Genomic DNA, 15,950 nt, shown 5'->3' with positions numbered 1-15,950 from the left:
GCGGCCCTGATTGGGCTCGGCCAGCCCTAAACAAACACGGGGCTCCGCAGGGGTGCCAGTCCCGGGGCCAGCCGGGCCGCCGCGGCCCCGGGGGCGGGGGAGGGGGCACCTCGGGGCGCCCGCAGCGAAGAGGCGACAGACGGAGCAGGAACGAGCAGAGAGAGCTGTCTCTGCCAGACACCCCAGTCCTTCTTCTTATTATTATTCTTTTTTAATATTTTAACCCAGAAATAATACACACTCTTCCCTCCTTCTCGGATAAAATATTTTTTTTATTATGATTGTTCAACTTCTGTAAGGTTTTTGGGTTTTTTTTCCTCCGCGCCTCGCGGCATGTCAGCGAATGTCCCCTGGGAGAAGTGGTGTGGGGAGGGGGGATGTGTGCCTGGTTTTCGCCCTAAACCACCAGGAGAGCGTATCCTTCCCTCAAATCTCCTTAGTTTTTGATCGTCAAAATCCGAGCTATCCCAGATGAAAAAATGTGGCTCCTCCTTGAGTTGCCCCAACCATCAGGTGAAGCCAAAGCAAGCTGTGGGATGTGTCCATCCCAACAGCTGGCGGTAGGCATTTTTCCTCCGTTTCTTTCTTATTACCCCCCCGCTCCTCAACCCTCTTATCTCAGCTGTGTACAAACTGATATGGTACTTAGCAGGAAAGTGACTGGAAATTAAAATAACTTCGTTCACCAGAGGTTATCAGCTGGATATCTGTCATCATCAGTTTGTACAGAAAGTCATCTGCGGCAAAGGGCTGGACTAGAGCAGAGCCGGGCTCTGTGCAACCGGCAGGCATGAGCCCTCCCGACAGAAACCGAGCCCAAACCTGCTGATGCGCGGTGCTGTCGCTCCTGGGGTAGGCACGGCTTTTCTTTCGGTCTTTCCAGGCGAGGTGAACGGGAGGTGAAGAATTTGCAGCGCTGGGGGTACGGTGAAAACACTGGCTGTAGCGATCCGCTCTGCCGGCGTGGGTGAACTGACTGTGACTTGGAAGTTTATTGTGCGCGTTAATTTTTGCGGCATAGCGCGGCAGGGGTTTGATCGGAAAACAATCATTTTCCCGGGAAACCGTTTCTTTATTAAATTGTATGATTAAAGGTGATACTTCTTTCTTGTCAGTTGTCTCTAATAATATCGTTAAATAGTATCGATCACCCTGCCAGGCTGAAGTGACTTTTTTCCTTTTTATTTTTAGATGTATTTTAGTGAGTGCAATATTAAATAGAAAATAAGCTTTTGCAAGCGAGGGCAGTGATTTGTTTTCCGCCCGGCTAGTCTCTCGATCCTAGCTTGAAACGCAAAACATTTTTGCCATGGTTTTTACCTGCGAATGCGAGGCAAGAGCGGTGAAAGCCGCGAGAGTCGATGCCCACGCCGCTTCTGCCCAGCTTGGGTGCTGCCACTACTTCTGCGCTGAAAAGCGCCGAGCTTTAAACCCTGCGGTTTTTTTCTGTCTTTTGGTTGCCCCTTCTCCGATTGAACACGAGGGTATTTCAGGCACGTGCAAAGATGTGTACAAAGATAGAAATACAGTGATTATTTTTTTTTTTTTCAAACGGCGGGCTTTGCTCGCTGGGAGGGGTTTGCCGGTGCTCGTGTCAGCCCATGGAGGGCGGTGGGGACTCGCCCGGGCCCGGAGGGTGCCTGCCCGAAATGTGAGGATGGCTGGGAAGAACGGCCGCGTTGGCCTGGCAGGCGCCTCTCTCCCCGGCTCCAAAGAGACCCGTGTTTTACACTCAGGCGCCTTGGTTTTTTTCCCTGCCGATTAGCCTGTTTACGTTATAGCCGGACTACAAGCTTCATTTTATTTCCTTCGATAAACATGATAAGAAAACTCGGCATATATTGCGAGCAGCGTGGGAAACCATTCCTAGTCACCCCTTTCCTCTCCACTCCTTTTCATTTCGGGTTTGCTGTCGAACCGCTCAAATCATAGATTCCTAACTATTCATTACGTCACTCCTTTCCCAAATCCCGCTCTGCTGGCGTAACTTTCACCCCGGGGCTCTGGGAGGCTCTCAGGTGTCTCCTGCACCATGCCTGGGTTAGGTACCGGGGGTGCATGTGCAGTGACATTTTTGAGGGCAGGAGGATGCTAGGTTGCGGGAAGACACAGACGGGGAGGAGGTGCCAGTGAGGTGACCATCGCTCCTGGTCGTTGTGGCCAAAGAGGGAAGAAGGCAGATTGGGGGAAATAAAAATTTCGTATCCAATTAAGGCAAATTCCCTCTCGGGCACTTCAACCTCCCAAAAAAGGGTTGGGGGTAAGCCGTGTGCAAGCGCAGAGCTGTTGCTCCTTCCCCCACTCTCGGGTCTCCGCAAACGTGATCCCTTACCAGGGGTGCTCCAGGGAGGAAGGAAAGGCTCGGTCCCGCCGCACCCTCGCTGCGCCTGGGCCCGGACAGTCCCGGCAGCAGCGGGCATCGCCCGCCGGGCCGGGCCCACTGCCCCCGTGGCGCTGCGGCCGTGGGGCCCGGCGGGTCCGGGTGCGAGGCGGTGCGAGGGGTCACTTTGGTGACTATCGCAGCCTGGAGTGTATTCTTTTCCGAGACGTGTTTATGTAACTTAATGTACTTTAGAAACTGCTGGGGAGTTTAGGCCGGGCTGATAAGCGCAGCGGTTATTACGGGCGACGCGCCGGCACCTCTCCCCCTCTCTTCTCCCCTTCGCTTATCCACACTACTTAAAATATACTTTTATCAAGGCCACCCCACGATATGGAATGTTTCCACTGCCCAGCGGCTGTGACATTGGAGCGGGCATATCGATCGGGGCACCGGCGGGTCTGGGGAGCGCTCAGCCCGGCGGGGAGCTGCCGGCTGGCTCCGCACGGCTCAAGCCCCCGCGGCAGAACAACGGAGAAGCCGGCGGAGCAATCCGCATCCGCCGGGAAAGAGATGGATTTCAGAGGGATAGGAGCCTTTGACATCACCCATCACCTTTGTCTCGGGCCGCGGGGGACAGCCCGGGGAGCTAAGGGTAGTGGTCAGCCAAAGTGACCCCCAAAGCAGCCAGGTCCTCTACACTCCGCAGCACGGGCAGGGGCGGGCACGGTGAACGCGCCCTTTGCGATAGATCAGATGTGTCCCACGCTAAAGACGGATCCCCAAATTATCAAGGATGAGGAGGGTTTATTTTTTCTTTCCCGAAACTCCTAACGAAGGTGCTCAGAGGCCGGGCTTCAGCACCAGCCGTCCTCGCTGGTTGCAGACAGCAGGCTCCGGGCCCCGTGGAGCAGGACACCCTGACCCGGCCCGCGGAACCTTGCCCACTGCCTCCCGGCCGCCCGGTTCCCCCCAGGTTGAAGCCGTGCCCGGGGGCGGGGAGCGGGGCAGAAGGATATTCCCTACTGCAATCACCGGTCACTGGTGACCTGCTGCCGCGTGCTTTTGGGTGATTTCCACGGTGTCTTTCAACACCTGACGCTCAAATAAGCATCAGCCAGCAGGGAGCCCACACGGACATTTATGCAATATGTGCCCAAGTGTGCGGTTTCTATTTGGTTGGGGATTTTTTTGTTGTGGTCTTTTTTTTTTTTTTTTTTTTTTTTTTCTTTTTTAAAATAATGATCTGCAGCTTCTTTTTTATTTGCCCTCCCTCCAGTCTCTGAGGGCCGGCTAGTTAATGATTTCAGCCTTAAAAAAAAAAAAAAAAAAAAAAAAAAAAATCAACAGAACGCGCGGAGACTCCTGTTGCCGCGTAACCCGACTCCCGGCGCTCCGCGGTACCCGCACGCCGAGCCCCGGTGAGCGCAGGATGAAGGCGATGCCCGCCAGTTCTCGGGGTGACCGGGAGGCAGCCGGGACCCACGCAGGACACTAGAAAAACCGATTTAGCTGCTTCTGCCCAACAGACGCATATATGTTTTGTCTCTTTCCAGCACATACACAGGAATTTTGAAAATGAGTTAAGGATTACTTGTATTGCTCCTCGGCTGTTTTAAAGGTTTTGAGAATCGGTGACTAAAATGGCCTAATTCTGACCCTTTTTTCAATGGGCACCTCAACGCCCTTGCTCCAAAGCGGTGGGGCTGTGTTCCACTTTCTGCTTGGGGCGACGAATATTTTGTATTATTTTTAACTGCCTATCCCTTTCTGCTCACAACTGTAGATAAAATAAATCAAGTACCTCGACTATGTGCGCGAAAAGACTTTCACACCTAGTGAAAGAACCCTTTTCGAGACAACAAGGCCAGAAGGAAAGGCCCCCACCCTGGTCCCCGCCGTCCCGTCGAGGGGAACAGGGAGGAGGAGGGGCGGGAGCCGCCTCTGGGAGCCCAGATCCCTTCCCGCCGCCGCGTCTCCCGGGCCGGAGCCATGGGGATCACTGTCCATTCCTGTCTGGGTGCTGGGGAAATCTTTCAGGGCTCTCTTCTGCTGGATCTGGCAGGAAAACCAGGTGAAAAGTTTCTTGCTGCGAGAGGTCGTTGTGGGAGAGAGCCGGGAAAGGCGGGAAGTGGGGCACGGCAGAGCCGCATTTTCCCTCCCAAGCTCTTTAGAGCCGGGCTTCTCCTCATCCTGCCCTCGTTCCCTATCACGGATGTTAGGCAATATTAATCCGATCTGCAATTAGCTATCCTGCCTCCGCCCCCATGCCCGCAGCACGGAGAATTAGTTCTTTCTCACCTAAACCCACCCCTCCCAAAAGAACTTCAACAAAAACTAAACTAAACAAAACACCAACAAAAAACAATCAAACAAAAAACATCACCGACTATTCCCTGGGACGGTTGTTGCCACCACCGCACACCGTGAAGGAAATATCGGTATGTGCGTGCATCGAAACCTGCTGGGAAAGCTCCCATATAAGTTGTCTTCTTACTTCTCTGTTCAGAAAATGAAACAAACCATCAGAACAGGTCACAGTCTTGCAGTGAAATGTTTTCCACAGATCAAAATGAATACGTTCTCTTGGATGCATTTTTCGGGAGAAGCTCCGTTTCATTCGTGTCCATGCTGGGCTCCGGCGGGGCCGCTCCGTTTCTCTTGGCATCCTGGCAACCTCTCGCCTTCCCTTTTGAAACGGCTTTCCTCGCCATTTAACTGTCTGACCGAAATGTCTGAGAGCACGTGCGAATAGCAATCATAAAAAAACCCCAAATAATGACATTCGTAATCTTAGCTAATCAAACCGCTTCCCTCCATCCCAACTAATAATGTTTAAACTTTCTGCTTTCGTGTGAAATGTCAAAGTTTGGGGACTTTGTTCCTGCTTGGAATGAAAATAAATTTTTTAAACGTTAAAATAATATCTCCCAGAGCGAGTCTGACCAGTTCTGTACGTGCAAGCGCTACTAGATTGGAAAATCAAATCAAAACAACCACATCACAGAATGAGATATTTCAGAGTTAGCAGCTCGGAGTAATTAGATAGCCTATTAATAGCCTTGCTCCTCGCTGCTATCAAAAGTAAGTGGATGGCTCCTGCCTCGGGAAGGTATGAGCTAGCATGCCACGGGAGAGCAGGATGGAGACCGAGGAGATGGGGAGAGATTTCCAACGAGACGTGTGGGGCCCCACGGACAGGCAAAATGCGTGTACTCCCTTGGGGCTGCCTGTCATCCCCGCACACGCGGGCTTCCCCCTCCTTTTGATCGATGGAGGTGTCGGAGGTGCGGAGGCAGGTCCCGGCGGGGCGGGTCCCATCCCCTTCGGCCCCAAGATAAGCGATGCTGCTAATTCACATCCGGGGAGGCGACGCCTTCATTCCCTTTTTCTTTTCTTACCCTCGGTGTTAATGGCTTGGCGGACACAGCCCTCTATTTGCAGTTAGAAGTATAAATATATACGTTCGCCGTGGGAATACCGCAATTTCCATTTCGTTCATGCAATCACCGCCAGTGTTTATCCATTTCGCCCAAGCCTCCACGACCAAAGCGGGCGTGCAAATAATCTGCACTTTTCGATTACTTTAGGAAAACGTTGGATTTATGCATCCGTTATTGCTGCTCATGTTGAATTTATAATTCAATAGTAAAGGACTTCAGTACCTGCAAGCACGAAAAAGAACAGCTAAAAAGCCGATGGTCCCCGAACTAGGTGACTATAATATATTGTTCCCCTGCTGCTATTGATCGATTTTAAGAGGTCACAGATGACTGAACTTTAAAGAGTCAAACGACTTTCTTTTAATTCCAATTAGATGAGCAAGAAGTAGCATAGTCCAGTACATATAAGGGTTTTTCTTGCTGTAATTTATTACATTTTTTACCTATGCACATTGTGATAATTTCTTGATTTGTCTTTCTTGAAGGACAAAATATTTTTAGTATTAAATATGGAACACAGTAACAAAGGAGAAAGAACTAATCCTAATGTTAGGTTCAAGATTTTTATTTTTATTCTTAATATGGATAGAGTTAGCAGCCTTTTTATCCTCAGTGTAAATCAAAGTGATGTATGGAGTGACTACTCTTTCTAAGGGTTAAAAAAAATGGACCTGTGCACTTTCAATAAACTCTGAAGAAAATGCCATGCAACAGTGTTACAAGATAAATTCAGAGAGTTGCTGGCAGTATCCATCAGTAACCATGATGATACCTGAATGATGCATTTAGCATTTGCCAATAACACTCAAACGTAAGTCTAGCAGCACACAACTTCAATATTCAACTCTGAAATCATAATCTAAAAAACGCCAACAACACAGTTTTAGTATAAATTTACAAAGGTTATTTGCTTTGCAGCAGCACATTTTCCTTGTAATGTTACTGTATGTTTGGGTTTTCTTGGGGTTTTTTTGGGTTTTTTTCTGATAGGGTGTGTGAAATGAGACTTACAAAGAAGCCCTGCTTCTTGTCTCTGCTAATTTACCCAGATCCTAAAAAGGTCTAAGGCTACTCATTCAGCTGAAATTTGTCCTTGTTCATGATGACTTAAATATGAAGAGCCAGTGCCACAGATCTCCATGGGAATACCTCTTGCAGAAATAAACCTTGCCCGTGGATCACTTCTGAGGTTACCAGCAAGAATGGCTACTTGGCCCTTCAAGTCGTGGTTTCTACTTCATTAAACTGGCTTTAAGCAGATTCTTATCCAAAATTCAGATTAATATTTGGTAAGCTAATGCAGAGTTTTCTGCTATTACAGCTTGGAAGCTGTTGGTCCCAAACAAACCTAATCAGCACTAACTCAATAACTATCATAGATCCTGTAATGAACTTAACACTGAAGGTAATGTAGATGCTCTCTGTTTTTATGTCAGGCTGTGTCATGTTTAATAGCACCTCTTTAGGACACAGACGCTGTGCCATTGGACACTGAAGATGGCAGATCCAGCTCCATGACCAGCACACCCTTATAAACTTACATTGCCCTTAATTCTGGGGGCCAGTGTCCCCAGCAGAAAGGCCAACCATGACATCAGTGGCATCTCATGGCATCACAGATAAATCCAGCAGAGGTGGGGCTGTCAGAGCTTGGGAGTGTTGGGAGATGTAAACTCAGCAGTGCTTAGCTGGCTGGAGGGCTTTTCCCTGGCTATTTTCAGCTTTCCCCCAAAAGCCCCATAGGTGACACCCTATGCAGTGCCACTCCCCACAGACCACCATCTGAGCTGTAGGGACACAGCTTTACCTGACTTAATCAAAGTGTTTCACCTTTGCACTAAGCCAAAGTCTTTCCCTCCAAAACATTTTGTATCAATCAAAACATTTCCATTTATCCAAAACTAAGATTTTTGTTCTGTTTTTGAAGTATTTAACCTTTTAAATAAAATCAGCTTGGAATCAAATATGTGACAAGGTTCAGCTCGAGAGGGCAGAAAAAGTGCTTTGTATTTTTTTTTTCTCTCTTTCTGTTTGGTAACAGGCTCACATCTTGAGTGGTAGGAAAGGTCTGTCAAGCCTGGACCAGAAGCCAAAACCTCAGCACTTCATCCTTTCTCAGTCATCAGAAACTACAGCAAAACCTGTTGTTTTCTTCTTGATTAGAGGGCACAGAGGAAGCAACAGTCCCTGAACTGGTTGAAACTGCTGCCTGTGCTCTGGGTTGAAGGCTTTAAATGTTTTTTTATTTTAAAGGTAGGGGCTCCCCTGAATATGCTCCAAGATATTTCACTCATGGAATCTGAGAGGGGTGTAATTCAGCCTGAAACCAGAATTTATGCTACACTCTCATTTTAGCTCCTACTCCCTAGGAGAATAGTTACTACTCATATCACAAACTGTGTCTGTGACCTGTGCTAAGTTTTCAAATTCATTTGGTTTTGGTTTTGATAGCTTCAACAGAATTGTTGAATAACATTTTCTTTAGCAGGAGTTTTCCAAACAAATTTACTTCATTTCTCCTTGCAAGAAGTGGAAAAAAAAGTGTTTTCCTTGCACATGCTTGGAACTATAGGTACCTCTGAGGTCCAGAGGGTGACATGTCTTTCACAAGTGATTCCTCTAATAAGCGTAGAGAGGAGAAACTAATTGTTGTAAGCTGCAGCTACCAGAAGATTAAAAATATTTTGTACTGAAATAAGTTAACTGTTGTTCAGCATTTGGACTTGTGGAGCATGGAGCTTCATAGATTGAGCCTATGGAGAGAATTGGAAAGCAAATTTTTCACTGGAAAGGGAGATCACCTGAATTTAATGGTGCTGGACCAAATGAACAGGAACAAACCTAGAAAACCTTGGCTGAATGTTAAATGTGAGTATGGACCCAAAACAGCACTTCTTCCATGTGTATTCAAAAATACACTGTTTAATGGATTAAATTATTTTATCGGTTCTCTATTTGGAAGGCAAAAACCTGCTGTGCAAAGCTGGAGAAGTAAATAAAATCTAGTGATGAGAGACTAAACTCTGGTGGGAATTTTGCTGGAGAAAGGCCTGCTCAGGTTGACCAATTAATTAAAATGCAATAAAATGCAATTTCCTTTACATCATTACAGGCTAATGTCAACCTTAGAATCACAAATTTGTTGAAACCTGAGCAATATAGTTCATCTGTGATTACCTCTTGGTAATAAAAAAATGTAAAAAGATGCTTTTAAGGAAACATGTTAATAATTAAAAGTAAATTTGGTGGTCTAAATTAAGAGTAGTGACGGTACTAAAAAGGGCAATGACTTAATTATTTTTGTTGATGTCTGTTATTCATTTGTGGGCCACCAAACTATAAACTGGGGTACTTTATTGACTGCAGTATATACTGGATATGTGCCATATTATTCAAGAAAAACAATACACTGCAAAAACAATACAGAGAAGAGGTAATTTGTACAGAGTTCATGAGACAATTATATAATCTAATTACAAAACTGACTCACTATGCCCTTGGTTCTATTTATTAGAAGAGAATTGAAGGACATACTAAACATACTCAGAGTCTAGGAATTTAAATTTAAATCCTGCCTGTACACCCAAGCATTCAGGAACTGATGTGATCCAGAACACAGAGCATGAGTCCCAAAAGAAGGATACCTTGATGTGGGACTCAGGACACTACTTCATTTTTCTGTGTGATGGAAATTAAACTACTGCCCCATTTTCCTGAGAAGTGCTTTGGAACTCGGTCAATATCACAGAAAAAAAAATTAATGATGTTAATGACACACAAAAGGAAGTATAATTAATTATTTATTTCAAAAGGTGACAGCAGTTTGAAATCTGCTCATGTTTCATGTTTCACTGGTACAAAGCTTCTGCAGAAATGCATCAGGAACATTTGAATGCAAGTGAAGGTGATTTGTGTTCTACAGAAACAAATCATTGAGGTGCCTGAACACAAGACATCACCAAGGTTTTGCACGTCACTCACTCTCAGACAAGCTCATGTAAGCACAGAAATGACCAAAGCAAAAAAAAAAAAAAAAACTAAGTTGCTGAAATATTTTGTGAATTTTCAAGTTGTAGCTGTACTGCAACTGTTTGAATCCTTTTCAGATGTTTTTCCTTAAACTTTTAATGCTTTTAAAGGAATGTATGAGTATTTCCTTTTTTGAATGTGTAAGAAACTTTATTAAATAAAACCTTCTTTTGCATCTCTTCTGATGTTTTTCATTCTCAATTTACTGTGCATTTTGCATTTGAATATATTTTAACAGGTGACATCTAACCATACCATAGTAAATTGTGGAGGACGCTAGTATTCAGAATGATTACAAGGAGTATTTGTTTATAAAACAGAAAAAACCCTCAGTGTTTCTTTATTTGTTTTTATTAATGGTAATGCTGGCTTGCATGCAATATTTTTTAATGAAAGCTATGAGAATCTAGGAGGCAGAATAGCTAATGCAGAGCCTGGGACACCTGAGTCAAATTTTGACTCAGGTAGGGAAGTCATAATTCTGGATATTGGAAGGTGCAATTCTGCAGCACGCTGGCCCTGGTGCAATCCTGGCTCCAGGAATTCTTTTCCCCTGCAAGGAGGGACTCTTCTGCCTGGAGGAGTCACTCCAATGCCAGCACAGCAATCCACTGCCTTCTCCCCGCTGTATTAATGAAATTCCTTGTGGGACCACACTGGAAGAAAGACCATTGAAGTGATAACAATTAAAAATAGCTCTTCCTCTGCTCCTCCCACAAAGAGTTTATTTTTAACCTCCACCACTTCAGTGCTCTGATTTAAGCACTGCTCCACACGCAGTTGTTTTGGCACAGCTGAGGAGGTGACAAACTGCAGGCCAGAGGTGGGAACAAGCATCTGGGGCAGGAGCTGGCTGCAGCAGCTTAGCTGGCAAAGGCAGTGTATTCTGGGACCATGGTGTGATAGTTCACTGCATGAACTTAAACTTTGCCTTTCCGTAGTGTTTTCACAGCCACAAAGCATCTGCAGTACAGGAGAGCTGGTCCAGTGTCACTTTCCCACCCCAGCCTTACAGGGTAAATCTCATTTGCATCAGAGATTTTCAGTCCTGTGAGCCCTATCACCGAGAAACACAGTGTATGTGAAGCCTCAGCTGGATCCTGAGGATGATATCTTCAAAGACATTTAGATAGTTAACTTTGAGGCAGTGGGAGGTTAAATGGACAGGGTTAGGAGCAGGCACAAGGTCAGTGACAATGCCCTGGCTGTAGGACAGTGGCCACCTACCCACCCACCCTCTCAGGTCTCTGCTCACAGCCTTTTGTGTTTGGCTTGCAGGCAAAGGATCAAGCTGTGTATGGGGCTCAGGGCTGAGCAAGAGCTTCTGGTAGGTCATTTGGGCCACAATTCAGAATTCTTCCATCTTTTCTTAAAGCAGAGGCCGTGAGTCACTTGCTGAAACCTTCTTTCTTATCTCTCCAGCTTCCTGACATTTTACAGACCTCAAGCTATGCTGACCAGTTTGACTTCTGTCCCCTGCCTGCGATTTTGGTCTTTTGAGGACTTGAAAGCTATGACCTAATTTGATTTTTTGTTAACAGCTGTGTAAGTAAGCCCTTGGGTGAACTTGCATAGCCTTTAAGCAGTCAGGAAGCCAGATAATGTCTAATCTCAACCCTGTTAGGATAAAATAGTGTCCCTAGCACAGCATTGACCAATGTGTTCTAGAGTAGACAGCACTGAAACACATAACCTGTCCCACACTATACATCAAAAACAATTATCTGACAGGCTCATGTGTGAAAGCATCACAGCATGACATCATCTAGAACACACTAACCTCAGTGGAAGAAATACCAATGCAGCTGAGTCTGGAGCTCTCCTTTAACACCTCAAGTAACTCACTTTGCACATCACAATCTGAGTTTTGAGTTTCCCCCATGTTTATCAGACATCACCTTTTCTTCCAGCCTTGGACCAGACTAGGAACCTAGATGATTTTCCTGATCAGAAGTGGCACTTCTTTCTGGCAGATTTAATACTTCAGTGTCGAGCCCTTCAATAAAAAGATTTTGTTGGCCTTCACAAGCATAATGCTTCTCTTCTGGTCCATGCACACTGTTTCAGGGCTCCCTGAGGCTGTCCCTGAGATCTTTTTGTAATTCAAATAAATTTAAAACAAAATAAAATAGCATCACAATGGCTCTAAAGTAGTATTTCCATGACACTCTACCCTATATTGATAACATAAACAAAATGCCAACAGAAAAGGCAACCTTGCTCACAAAAAGTGCAATTTTGTGATGGAACAGGGCAGCCTGATCTTGGTTGCACCATATTGGACCACAAGGATCTCCAATCCTTCAAAAGCTCAGCAGAGCCTAAGTCCTTCATTGTCTGCAGAATTAGCCTTGAAAACATTTCTTTGAAGTCTCTTACAGGTTTCAATGACTTTACCTGCACTGGAGTATTTTTCTCTTTGTCTGTGAACCTCAATCATGACTCTTCTGTCTTCACTTTGCAGAGGTGAGGAATCAAACAACCTGTACAGAGTACATAGAATCTACACACTCACTGTGAAGAGCATAATACATTGTATGCAAAAAGTTTTTTTAAAAAATTCTACTTTCTTAGCAATCTTCACATATCCATCAAGTCGGAAGTTATTTCAGAGAATATTCATGGTAGTCATAAAAAGCCATTAACAAAGTCAGCCAAAATTCCAAGGAAAAAAAAAAAGAAAATTGAAGGCAGGTAACTAATCCATTTTGAAGCTGTCGGGTTGTGACCTGAGGTATGTTTTCACAGGAAAGGCAAAAAAGTGGTTCTTTCCCTAATGGGGAACAACCCAGTGATTTAAATAAGGAAGGATAAATGACCAACATACAGTTGCTGCCTGCACAGAAAACATTCCCAAGAAGAGGACTGATCAGATGTAGTCACAGTGGATGGCTACAAGCTGCCAGACAGGCAGTGTTGACTCAGAGCTCCCACTCCTGAGTTCCCTTTCTCAGTTGCAGCTTATGTAAAAGACTATAAAGAGGTAAAAGACTATAAAAACCCGAGGAATAATGAAGATGAATGCAATAAATAGACCTGAGCCTGTCTAGTTGTTTTAGTGGTTAATGCCACTAGAGAAACCCTGCAGGGCTTTAAGCAATTCTTAGTGATGAAGATTTATGAAGCCCTTTTAAAAACTTCATTAAGGGGTCAAAGAGATTTAAGTGGCCTCACAAGCTTTGCACTAAGTCAAGAGATTCACTTTGTAGAAACTAAGCCAAAGGCAGTGAGGACAGAGCTGGCTTGCAAGGGCTCTTGACACACTCTGGAAACAGTGCTGAGTTCAGTGCATCTGCCCAGTGCCCCTGTGCATCAGAGCAGGACAGCTTAATGCTGAAATTCCTAGCAGGGTTGTGGCAACTAAGATGGTTAAAGGAAGCTGCTTAGCAAAAGTATTTCCTCTGAATAATGTTAAGGCCAGCATAGTCTGGTAAGCAAGCCAAGTCTATATACACAGCTCACGTAACTTTTTAGTTCCAATTTCCCTCAGATTGTCTGAAATATCACAAACAGGGATTTTATTTTTTTTTTGTTTTTTTGTATTGTTTTTTTTTGTTTTGGTTTTTTGTAGTTGGGATGTATTTTCCTCCTTCAGACGACAAGCGCTGCCTGAGACCCATTAAATCATAGCCCAGAATCTTGCCTTCCATACTGATGCCTCCAAGCAGTTGTTTAGGACTGTGATTATTTTGATATAAATAGCAGTGCTCATTAATTTAGCAATCACTCCCAGCTATGAAAATGCAAATTGAGTTGGCTTATTTGTGTTTTTGAGAGAGAGAGAGAGAGAGAAGGTGGTGGCGGTAGGTGGGAAGGGGAATATTCCCCAGGTGCTGCTGTTTATCACCTTTTTGTCTCACCCTGAGCCAGGGAATGTTTCATCTGCACCCTGCAGAGCTTTGCTGGGCTCTGTTCCATCACCACTGAGGTGGGTGTGCATCACACACCTCCTGTCAAGTTGGTTCTTAGACCAACAGCTTGGGTCAACCCCATAAAAAAATAAATCCTGGACTCCTTTTTAGTAGGCATGCAGCAGAATAAGCTCTGGTAGCTGGCAAAGGCAACAAACTTTGACAGAGCAAGAGATGAAGGCAGCTTTTGTAGCTTCACAAGTAAAACTACCACTCCCTTTGGCTTGCTGGTGCTGCCTGGCCACGGGGAAGCAGCCATGAGGGAACAGCCTTCATGATCTGTCATAAAATTCAATACAAATCAAAGCAGAAAATATCCTTCAAAAGTTGTGTTTCAGCTTGACTACCCACCTGAGCACCCTTTGCTAGATACTTATAACCTGATATTCTGTGCTCCTTATGGAGTGGGGAAGGTGCTACAGGCCTCAGTGCCTGGTTAGGAGCCAGAAGGAAAGAAGGTGAAAAGAGAAAGAGAGCAGAGCATGGAGAAAGGGAGACCTGAAAAATCTGCAGTAGGAAGAGAAATGCTGCACTGCATCCTCAAAGACCTCCTTCACCTCACATCCCATCCCTGAGAGCTGCCAGCAGCAGGCACTTACAGAAACCTCCTGCAAAAGAGCTGGTTATTATCCCCAGCATGTAGAAAACCTTGCAATCTAAATGTCTCCAGCATTAATTGAAGTGAGCTCCTGGAATTTTGCAGTGCTTTGTTGGATGGAAAATCTAAATAATGGAATTAGTTCAACAACCACATTTCAGGATTTTAAGGGATCTTGTTCATGCCAGCCCTCATTCAGCAACACACTTTTTACCTTCACAGATCTTAAAGCACCTGCTTTGCACTAAATGAGAGGGATGGATGGAACCCCACACGTGTGAACATGGTTCATCAATTAGATTTTGTGGCACAGGCTCAAGCCTGTGGTAGCCTCTGGGAAGGCTTGAATTTATGAATGATTCACAGGCAACTCTCTGCTTGATATTAAGCAGTAGCAGTACATCCCAAATAGTTATCCAATAAATTATTCGATATTAACAAACTTCACGGGAAATTTTATCTCCCATCACCTCCATCCTGCAGCTTCTCTTATGGGCTTCACCTCACTATTTTCATTTGAATACAAAAGTCTCTAATGTATTCCTGAAGCTACCAACAAAGTCAGGAGGTGTCTTCCCATCTTCAGCGGCAAGCACAGACTCAGGAGTGAGTGGATTACAACTATGGCTGACAGGAAAGAAAAGCCTTCCTCATGACAGTGGGTCACAAGATTATCACCTTGACAAGGAAAACTACCACAGAAAAGCCAATTGTGTAATATCCCAAAGAAGGCAATTAAGTGGTTTCATTGATAGAGGCTTTGAATGAGCTATACACTACAAATAACAACCTGATTTAGACCATTTCAACGATACATGCTCAAGATAGGAAGAGCCATGACGATTATGTTTTGCCATGGCATTTTGGGAAACTGGGGATCAGGGATTTTTCCAGAGTGAGAAGCTTGTTTTGCTCCCTGAAGACCTTGTTTTGATTTCAAGCCTGCCGACTGTGCACTGTTGCCACATTTTTTAGATACCTTTTTTATTGCTGCCTTGATTGTAGGGTGCAGGGAGATTTCTGCAGTAGACAAAGACTCCTCTGAAGCACATGCTATAACAGTGGAAGGAATCTGCTCCAGACCTTTCATAAATACACAGTTAGCTCACTGTATCTAAGTGTCCCAACTGGAGGAACATTGTTCTTGCCCAATTGAGACTGGAGATATATGGAGGCAAAGAGAAGCAGGGTGCTGCATGCACCCAGTGTCAGCTCCTGAGTGCTGACATTTACCTACACAGCCCTGAGGTGCAGAATGTTTCCTCTCTGATGCTCCTGTGTAGCTCCTACCACTTGTGAGATGCTGCAATGGCTCAACTAAGAGAGTAAATCTGGTCTGCTATGCATGAGACAAAGTAGGCAAAACTCTGACCTGCCTGGTTTAGGGTAATACTGACTGTGGAGAGTAAAAGCATTTGGAGGGCTTAAAAACAGCAGCAGAAAACAAATTCACAGTGAAGTGCACCCTGATTCTTCAGCTGGAGCTATATTCATATCTGTCAGAGTAGGAAATGTCTGAAGTCTGACAGGAATCATGAATCAGGGGATCATTTTCCATTGTTACCGTGGTGTGGCTTTTTGGGTTTTTTTATTTTTTAAAAAAAATTTCCACATACAAAACAATAGAAGTTATCATTACGTTATTTAGG

At 45.0% G+C, this 15,950-nt stretch overlaps 1 long non-coding RNA gene across 1 annotated transcript; it reads left to right on the top strand.

Annotated features, from left to right (window-relative positions):
- The first annotated feature begins 222 nt into the window (after positions 1 to 222).
- On the top strand, positions 223 to 9,790 carry LOC306799573. Its single transcript, XR_013773630.1, has 3 exons — positions 223 to 852; positions 8,478 to 8,631; positions 9,576 to 9,790. It is a non-coding gene; the product is annotated as an uncharacterized lncRNA (long non-coding RNA).
- Positions 9,791 to 15,950: the final 6,160 nt, after the last annotated feature.

Source organism: Erithacus rubecula, assembly GCF_903797595.1.
Source record: "Erithacus rubecula genome assembly, chromosome: 3".
Classification (NCBI taxonomy): Eukaryota; Metazoa; Chordata; class Aves; order Passeriformes; family Muscicapidae; genus Erithacus; species Erithacus rubecula.
The sequence above is the reverse complement of the archived record's forward strand: the minus strand, read 5'-3'. Positions and strand labels throughout refer to the sequence as shown.